This window comes from Cupressus sempervirens, chromosome 3 (genome assembly GCF_028749045.1).
Source record: "Cupressus sempervirens isolate cs-2001-9-10 chromosome 3, ASM2874904v1, whole genome shotgun sequence".
Taxonomy (NCBI): Eukaryota; Viridiplantae; Streptophyta; class Pinopsida; order Cupressales; family Cupressaceae; genus Cupressus; species Cupressus sempervirens.
The window spans coordinates 356213686-356224392 of NC_143120.1; the positions used below are offsets into that span (position 1 = coordinate 356213686).

Consider the following 10707-nt stretch of genomic DNA (forward strand, 5'->3'; position numbering starts at 1 on the left):
CATTATCATCATCCACTCACATTAAATAGGTTCAACATGGTTTATTCTACCACCCATTTTCACAAAGATAAGGCAAGGAAAGAAAAGCCATTACAATTGGTAATTATTAAGAAAAAGAGCCAAAATGGCAACCCAAAAAGTATGTGGCATTAATAAAAAAGATTTGGAAATCCATGCCCTAGAATAAAAGAAGCTTGGGAAATGATGAAGGATGGTACCATAGGTCATTTCAATCATTAACCAAAAATCATCCTACTGTAAGCATCTAATTATAAAAATTAATGGCATCTATTAACTCATTATTCATCTCCAAAGTACCTTCCCGTTTCACTTTAGGATTGCATTTAGTGTAAAGATTAGCAAGGACATGTTTCTTTAGTTATTTCATGAAATTATGCAAAATTTCAAAATTATCAAAAGTAATGGAAATCATTTTAGTATTTTCAATGATATGGTTGATGGTCATAGAAACCTTCTAAGTACATTGAATATTATTCACAATGTTTAGAGTGTCCTCGACTAACCAAACATGATTACAACATTTTTCTTTTGCTAAAGAAATTCCCTATAGAGCTACCATAGCCTCAACCACATGACTAGTTTCAATTCCTACAACCATAGTTATAGCTGCAATACAACCACCTCTATCATTTCTAGGAATTCTCCGACAACTAGCTAGACCTAGATTTTCCTCTTCCATTCCATTGAAGTTCACCTTTATGTATCCAACAAGGGGAGCTGTCCAAAACAAGTTTTCTCTTCCCTTTTTCAATAATTTTTTCATTCCAACAAAATTTTAGTTCTTCACATCATCTCCATTATCATTTAAAAACACTTTTCTCTTAGCCATTAGATTTTCATTTGTATTCCTAAAAAATATTATCTACAATTATATTAGCTAGATTATTCTTGTTCCTAAAGATTCTATCATTTCTAATGATCCATTTGTTTGAACATAGTGAAATTAAATCTTCTATCAATAGAATCAAAGAGCACAAGGAGGATTTGATCTTGGATATTGAATGATTTATGGTGCACTAATCTAACTTTTGTTTTGGTTTTATTTTTAGTATTTTCATGGTTGTTAGATATGGGTTTTATTACTAGTTGTGGTGGCCTAATTATAGGTTTTTTTTTTTTTGGCTTTTGGTAGTGGGTGTGTTAGATATTTAATGCTAAATTAGTTGTAAAAATTCTTGGGGTTTTGGGTGTCCTATAAGAAATATATTTTAAACCTTAATCAAAAAATGTAGAAATAATAATTAACTAATATATTGATTAGAAACAACCATCAATAAATTAAGTTTGATGAAAAGAACATATTTTCCCATCTCATCAATGCTATATATCTAATTAGATTTGACTAATGAGTTTTATTATTAACTTACTTGTCTAAGTGTGAAAGTAAATGATTAGTAATATATGAGATTATCAAAATTGAAATTATTCTATTGAAAGGTAGTTTAGTTAGAGTAGTTGTACTTGTAAGGTTCAAGTGCACTGAACAAATTTCTTAGGGGTTTGTATTCAAGCATAGATATTTTTTAAAATATAGTTTAAGTTGTTTATAATTCAAGAATGAGAGAAAAAGGCAATGATAAATCCAACTTTGGACTCGATATTTAAAAGAGAAAGACTAAATTTCACGTTATCATTTTCAAATTGGATTAAAAATTAAAATATTACAAGTTTATAAGAATAAATAAAGTTGGAATTATTTAACATTATATAATATTCCAACTTTAGTATCTAAATGTCTATTAATTGTATACATTTTTAGTTATATGAAAGAAAGTTTTGAAGGGGTCTTAAAATTCTCTACAATAAAATTGCAATAGATATATCCATAAAGTCCAATGTAGAACAAGCTAGAAGACAAGAAATACGGTAGCAAAATAGGAAAAATCTAGAGACAACACAATCCCAAACAATAAAAAATAACAACGATCAAATAAATAAATAAAGAGGTACACATTATTTTATATGTTAGTAATTATATAAAACCTAAATGAGAAATATAAACAAATAAAAGTGAAAATAATAAGCTAAATATTTTCTCCATGACATTTTAAAGATATGTGAAAAATAATATTTTAGCATCCAATAAGAAAATTTAATAAGTTACACTTCTTAATCATATATAAATGTACTTTTCAAATATATTCTCTCTTCATAGAGGTAACAGAAAAGAAAATATCTTACATCAAAACATCTTTCAAGTTAACATCATTTTATCTAAAAATAAAATACTACATTATTATAGGTACAATTACGGTTTGGAAATTTCTATAAGTACTTAGAGAGAAGTTAGTTTCATAATTTTGTAACTCATAAAACTTACTCTGAAAAATATTTGGCTGAATTCTTCTTAACTTCTCTCCTTTCCACCCATTGTATGGATCATCGTATGCATGTCAAACAATAATCCTAGTCGATTCAGTTTTTTGTGAGAACTATCAATAAGTGCATCAACAATTATGACCTTCCCATCATTTTGAGTTGCTTTATAGCTATTCTTCAAAATTTCCACACAATGATCATCATCCCAATCATGTAAAAGCCACTACAATGGTTACAATAATGACAAATGAGTAAACCTAGGCTTATGTAATTAAGAGACAAGTATAATAACATATTAAAATATATTGTTCCATAATACAAAAGTTTTACCTTCATAAGAGTAATATCTGCTAAAGGAATTTTATCAAACATGTTTCCACCAATATGCTTGACTCCTATTAAACATTAAATTAATAATTAATTAATTAATTAAAATTTACCTATAGTTTAAAATAATAGTTTTTCTAACGAAAAAAAAAAATTTACTCACATCAATGATCCATATGTATATCATTTACATCTACATTATGCACAATCATATTCAATAATCTTCATAGCTAGTTGTCAAATTTGACTACCACTAACATAAGCTACCATAGATGGTTCAAAATATAGAGCTCTCATGCATAGGAGGATGTTTGTTATTCAATGAAAGTCATTTAATTATCATTTGACCTATTTTAGTTTTAATAAAATAAGATTAAAAAAACTTCATTTGACATAAGACCTCGGTGACTAGATTTTTTACCTTCTTTAATAGCATTAAAAAGGAGTCAATATTTTGACTCAATAATTATATTTGAATATTCTATTAATTGTGCTTCATGTTCTATTCATTTTCATGCTAGATGATATGCTACAAATTGCTACTCATAAAACATGGGTCAATAATTTGACTCACAAACTACATAGCGAATCGTGTTAATAATATCACAATTTAATTTATTGTAAAAACTATTTCCTACTTGATAAGTAGGAGACAATTTCCACAATAAGTCAAATTGTGATATTGTTATTAGGATTTAACTGTGTGACTTTGAGTCAAACTCATTGACCCATGTTTCATGAGTTGTGATTCAACATGAATCCATCTCTCATGAGAATAAATGGAACACTTAGCACTCACTAGATCTAGGTGATGCTCATAGGGATGAAGCACCACGATCTCCTACTTATCAAAAGATATGTTTTGAAATCTCTCTCTCTCTCTCTCTCTCTCTCTCTCTCTCTCTCTCTCACACACACACACACACACACACACACACACACAAAGTGAAATGTATATCCACTTGCGTAGTAATTTACTAATTTACTAGTAAAAAATTATTAATAACTTTAATTGTAAATCAATTTTCAAGTACCCCTTGTACATTATATCTACTATAATTATGAACATCACATACTAAGATTTCATTCCTAAGCTAGGATTACTAAATAATCAAAATTAACTTAACTTTTTGAAGCGTAGATATATAGTTGTCTTCATACCAAAATAATGCAAATAGTCTATCAGTTATACATTATATACAAAATGAGATGGGATTCCTTACCAGATATAGGAGGTGCTAGGAGGTGCAGTTGCGATAACATGGGGTAGGTCAAAGTTAATCCCCTCTATATGTGAATGTTGAGCAACTACAGTAGACGATGCAGAATCCACTCCCCCCCAACATCCACAACACTCGTAATAGTCTTAAATGCATCATACATCTTCACCACAGAAGACATGAGCTCTTTTGTATCACAGACCATGGCCTTGTTAACAAGTTCGTTGTCTTCAGGATTTGAACACACATAATCACAGGGGCTCATGCCATAGACTTTCATGAAGGGATGACACCCTTGCACCACAACATCATGAATATAGTGGTGAGCGTCCATGTAAACTTTGTCTACTGCCAACACTATAATTGGCACGCAAGAATCCCCATTTTCATCCTTCACAAGTAGCTTAGAAACGCTATTCAATCCATACTTAACTTGCCTGATCTGCTCGTCTATTTCTTCAGTGAAGACACCACATGAAGTAAGCAATCTCAGAATCCTAAACAAGTATTCCCTATGAACTGCTTTGCTTTTTATGAAAGTGTGAAAAATCAACTATTGCAGTCACTGATTATTAATCTCCTATCGTAAATGATTATTAAACTGCTGAAAAAAAATTTCTAGCTAATATTGAAAAATAACACAATTGCAACTTCACTTATATAATATGGAAAGAAATAAACAACATAATGAACACAATATTTTCACACAAATTGTCCCTAGAAAAATCCCTAAGGGAAAACCAATTCTATAGATGAGGAATTATATTAAACTTCAGCAAATCAAGAGATATAAAAATTCCTTGCCTCTTGCTAACACTACAAGAAAATTTTTTATCACTGCAAAATGCTTCTCCCAAAACTTCATCTCCAAATGACCCAATGACCCCTTTTTATACTACTCCTATTGGTAAACCAACAACTGAGATTAAATCAAAGAAACGGCTGAGATTAAGACAACTCGACAGCCAATAATAGAATTGGTTGCAAGGTGTCCAAAAGGGAATCACTAAAATTAGTAAATAATTATCCTTGCAACAACCATTTACTAATTCTTGGCAAGTGGACAAACAACTATCCAAACTACCCATCACTAATACTGCTATACATAGATAAGGACGAACAGTTGTCCAAGCTACCCATAAATACTACTGCTATTTCTGGGTCAGAAATAACAACTATCCAACTAAGAATAATTAACACTCCCTCTTAGTGAGGAAGCTGTTCTGCAGGACACCTAACTTATCCCTGAAGAAGATAAATTTTGCCTTCCCTAATGCCTTAGTCAGAATATCTGCTACCTACTCATCTGTAGGTATGTATTGTAGTCGAACAACTCCCCTTTGTACACAATCTCTGATGAAGTGATATCTGATGTCTATATGTTTAGAGCTATCGTGAAACACTGGATTCTCAGACAACTTGATGCAACTCTGATTGTCACAATGTATTATAGTAGTCTCAACCTTCTGACCAAACAAGGCTACTAGCAACTTCCAAAGCCATATAGCTTCACATGTTGCCATGCTAGCTGCTATGTATTCTGCTTCTGTTGAACTTAGAGCCATAGACTTCTGCTTCATGTTGAACCAAGATACAACTCCTAATCCCAAACTAAAACAACACCCTGAAGTGCTCCTTTTGTCTGTTGTACTTCCTGCCCAATCTGCGTCAGTATAGCCTATCAATCTGATACCTTCACCTCAAACATATCTGATCCCATACTTGATTGTACCACACAAGTAACATAGCACATGCTTAGCCACTATCCAATGCATTCTCTTTGGTTCAACCATGAACTAACTAAGAGAGTTAACTGCAAATGCTATATCTGGTCTAGTGTTGACCAAATACATAAGAGAACCAATCAATTGTCTATATAAAGTGGGATCTACATCTTTCTCCTTAGTTGTATCTACCTTCCTCCAATTCGTGATCATGGGTGTAGACATGGCTTTGTAATCCTCCATCTCAAATTTTTTCAAGATTTCAATGCAATATTTCCCTTGACCAAGGAAAATCTCCCCATCTGTCTACCACACTCCATGCCTAGAAAGTAGTGCATAAGTCCTAAATCCTTCATCTCAAACTCTTCTGCAAGGTTCCTCTTGCAATCCACTATGAGCCCTAGTAAAACTGTAAGAAATAGGTCATCCACATAAAGAACAAGAATGAGAATTTCATCCCCAACCATCAAGTAGTAGAGGTTAGCGTATGCTTCACTCTTCACAAAGCCCATTTTCTGCAAGTATGTATCAATGCGCTCATACCACGCTCTAGGAGCCTGCTTGAGTCTGTATAATGCTTTCTTCAATCTGCACACGTGGGTCTCTTTGTTGTGTGCTACAAAGCCTTCTGGTTGTTCTATGTATACCTCCTCCTTCAACTAACCATTAAGGAATGTTGTCTTGACATCCATTTGATGGATTTGCCATCCCATCTGTGTTGTAAGTGAGATTACAGCAAATATAGAAGTATACCTAGCAACAGAAGCAAATGTCTCCTCATAGTCTATTCCCTTCTTCTGAGAGAACCGCTTTGCCATGAACCTCACCTTGTATTTCTCGATGCTACCATCTGCACCGTGCTTTATCTTATAGATCCAACGTGATCCAACTATAGCTCTATCTGTCGGTCTAGATACTACCTCCCATGCATCATTCTGCATTAGTGAAGAATATTCCTCAACCAAAGCATCTCGCCATACTTGATGTTCTATAGCTTCTTGATAGCTAGAAGGCTCACAATCTACCAACAGACTAACTAATGCCACATAGTCATTGAACTTGGCTGGTTGTCTTCGCTGTCTAGTACTCTTCCTAGGAGCTCCCACAAACTCCTGAGTATCCCTTTGTGTATCTGGAACCACATGGTTCCCGTTGCCAACTCTAGAGGATGAAATGTCAACCTCTAAGTCTTATGAAAGCATTTCCTATTGCACCTGTTGCTCCATACTCTATGAATCTTCACTAACTGAGTCTACACTCATACTGGTAACTGTACTTGAGCTTTGTTGCTCTTGACTTGGTCTTGGAGCTTTTGTTGGCTACTCACTTTGATCATCTGCTGGCAAATATCTGGATCTCCCAAATTCCTTTTCCTCCATGAACTTGACATCCCATCTGACAATAATTCTTTTAGTCCCCGGAATGAAAATCTTGTATGCCTTTGAGGTCTCACTGTACCCAACAAAGTACCCCCTCTCCACAGTCTTATCTAACTTTGTACATGTATCTCCAAGAATATGGCAATATGCCAAACTCCCGAATATCTTGAAGTGACTAACATCTGGCTTCTTCCCTGTGAAAGCCTCCTCTGATGTCATTTTCCCTAGCACCTTGTGTGGAACTTTATTCTAAATGTAGACTGTTGTATTACATGCCTCTGCCCATAAGTAATGGGGCATGTCCTGGTCATGTAGCATAGTTCTTGCTACCTCTGATATAGAACGGTTCTTCCTCTCAGCAACTCCATTCTGTTGTGGATTGTAAGAAACAGTCCATTCTCTCTAGATTCCTTCTCTGGTATAGAACTCCTAGAAGACATTTCCTTTGTACTCACCTCCATTGTCTGACCGAAGAACCTTTATCTTCTTTCCTGTCGAGTTCTCCACAAGAGCCTTGAACTCTTGGAATTGACTAAAAACCTCATCCTTAGTCTTCAAGAAGTATATCCAGGTCTTTCTAGAGAAATCATCAATAAAAGTAACATAGTACTCATATCCTCTGAGAGATTTCGTCGACATTGGTCCACAAACATCTGAATGTACTAGACCAAGAACACCCTTAGATCTCGTGTCACTCCTTGGAAAAGATGCTTTCACAAACTTCCCCAACACACATCCCTTACATACATCGTCATGCTCTGTGCTCACCTCTGGAACACCTGTAACAGTCTCACGAAGCAATCTAAGTGCTCCATGATGAATATGGGTCATCCTCCTATGCCATAGCTCTCCAAGATCTCTAGGATTATTGTTGCTCATAAGTGCCTTAGGAGTATCAAACTGCAATCTATAAAGGTGACCACTCCTAACTCCAATAGTTATGAGTGATTTCCAATCCTTGTGCTTAATCAACACATTTGTCCCTCTAAAGAGTACATTATACCCCCTATCCTGAAGAACATATATAGAAATCAAGTTCATACCTAAGCTTGGCACATATAACACATCATGAAGTGGAATTATCTTTCTATTCTCCCTCTGAAACTGAACAGTCCCTTTCCCAACAGGGTTGAGTTTGGACAAGTTTCCTATAGAAATTTGGATGTTGGTGTCCTCCTCCTTGTAACTGGAGAAGTACTCTCTAACTCCTGTCATATGAAATGACGCCCCACTATCTATATACCAAACACACTGTGAGGTTGAGCTAACCATACAAGCTATGAGTGCAAACACATCTTCCATTTTGCTGGAGAGTTTTTCTGCACTTGTTGAAGCTGCCACCTGCTTCTTACCCTTCTTCCTCTCTGGAAAATCACTGATATAGTGGCCAAACTCGTGACATCCAAAGCACTTGACCTTAGAAATGTCCTTCTTCTTCTTCTCACTTTGTGAATTTGATCCTTTGCTTTCCCTTTACCCACTAGGGCAACGTTCTCTTGTTCCACCTCATTTTTTTGACTCTTGTTGGCCCCATTGACAAGACTTAGTCTAAACTCCTCTTGAGTGAAATCAATCCATAATCGATCCCAACTTGGTAAAGTATCTCGTTCACTGATAACTTGAACAAAGACACTCCATTGTTTAGTAGACTCATTTAGGGCTATTCTCACTAGCTCGTCATCACTAGGGCTATCTCCAACAACTGCTAACTCGTCCTTGACAAGTCTGAGCCTGGTGAGGTAACTTGTGACGTCTTCTCCCTAATTCATCTGGGTATTTTTTAGCTTCTCTCCGAGAATCAACTTCCTATTGGTGGTAGCATTCTGGTATAGATTCAGAATGGCATCCCCATCTTCTTCACTGCATCTAGCTCCGAGATATGTGGAACAATATGATCCTTGACACCATCAAGGATTATCCTCCTCGCCTTGGCATCATCCTTCCTATATGTTGCAAGCTGTGTTGCATCCATTGGTACAGGTACAACACTGGTAGCATAATCCTTGATACCATTCTCTTCCAACAATAAAGAAATTTTGGCCTTCCAGACACCAAAATTTGAGGCACAATCCAATCTATCCTAATCTCTCAAACTAGCTGAAGCCATCTCAAAAGTTTAAAGCAATAATAAATCTAAAGAGATCAAAATTTCTTTCTTAGGGAAAAACTCTTCTACCCTTAACAATGCTCTGATACCATGTGAAAAATCAACTATTGCAGTCACTGATTATTAATCTCTTATCGTAAATGATTATTAAACTGCTGAAAAATTTTTTTTAGCTAATATTGAAAAATAACACAACTGCAACTTCACTTATATAATATGAAAAGAAATAAACAACACAATGAACACAATATTTTCGGACAAATTGTCCCTGGAAAAATCCCCAAGGGACAACCAGTTCTACAGATGAGGAATTATATTAAACTTTAGCAAATCAAGAGATATAAAAATTCTTTACCTCTCACTGGTAGAACTACGACAACTTCTTAATTTTTCTCGCTGATATTCCTCACTGCTATCCCCACGCTAACACTGTGCCCTTGCTAACACTGCAAGACAATTTGCTATCACTACAAAATGCTTCTCCCAAAACTTCATCTCCAAATGACCCAATGACCCATTTTTATGCTACTCCTATTGGTAAACCAATGATTGAGATTAAATCAAACCAAGGGCTGAGATTAAGACAACTCGACAGCCAATAATAGAATTGGTTGGAAGGTGTCCAAAAGGGAGTCACTAAAATTAGTAAATAATTATCTTTGCAACAACCATTTACTAATTCTCGGCAAGTGGACAAACAGCTGTCCAAACTACCCATAACTAATGCTGCTATACATAGATAAGGACGAACAGCTGTCCAAGCTACCCATAAATACTACTGCTATTTCTGTGTCAGAAATAACAGCTGTCCAACTAACAATAATTAACAAGAAGCAGAAATAATTTCTGCAATGTCATCCACAGACAGAGGATTTCCTCTCCCATGTGTAACTATAATTTGTTGAATGTTAAGCAGGACATCCACTTTGAGAGCCATGGACTTTGCAGCAGAGAACATCATCTCGTAAAGTTAGAGATGGGCTTCCATTTCTCTAGTTTGGATTGAAGAAATATGAATGATTCCTTCAGAAGTTTGCTTCCTGCGTATAGAGGAAAAAACTGTTGGGGAAAGAGAAGATGCACTATTCAAGCAATTAATGAACAGTAGCATGTTTAACTGCGAAATGCTATAGATCTTAACAATAAGCTTCTTTAAACTGTCAATTAATACAATTATTTACCTTTAGCCTAAAATATCGCCTTTGACATGCTAGTACCACAGTCTTTTCTGTTGGAAAGGAGACGGAGAAAAACAAAGAGAAAAGATGTAAAAGTTGGTCGCCAATTCCTTTAACTTTGTCTCTTTACGGCTATCCGGTCCTAAATATTCTTTATTGTTATGAGCGTACAGCACTATACGGTGAGAAATGAATATGCATTGTCATAAGTGTCTTGACGAGGACAATTTCTTCTCATAGAAGTAGAATTCTTATGTATATGAGTTGGAAATTTTAAAAAATCGGTACATGTGTCTAGTCATATTGGGTGAAACAAAGAGTTAAAATCTCTAAAAAGTAGGACATAGATAATGGGCACATTACTTTAATTTTAATCTATAAATCTTAAAAGTCAAGTAGATTGTGAACATTTTTATTTCTTGTTACATTTTT

General features: G+C 34.8%; 1 pseudogene; it reads right to left on the reverse strand.

Moving 5' to 3' along the window:
- Positions 1-2226: 2226 nt before the first annotated feature.
- Positions 2227-10058, reverse strand: LOC149566463 ((R,S)-reticuline 7-O-methyltransferase-like; annotated as a pseudogene).
- Between the last annotated feature and the right edge of the window lie 649 nt (positions 10059-10707).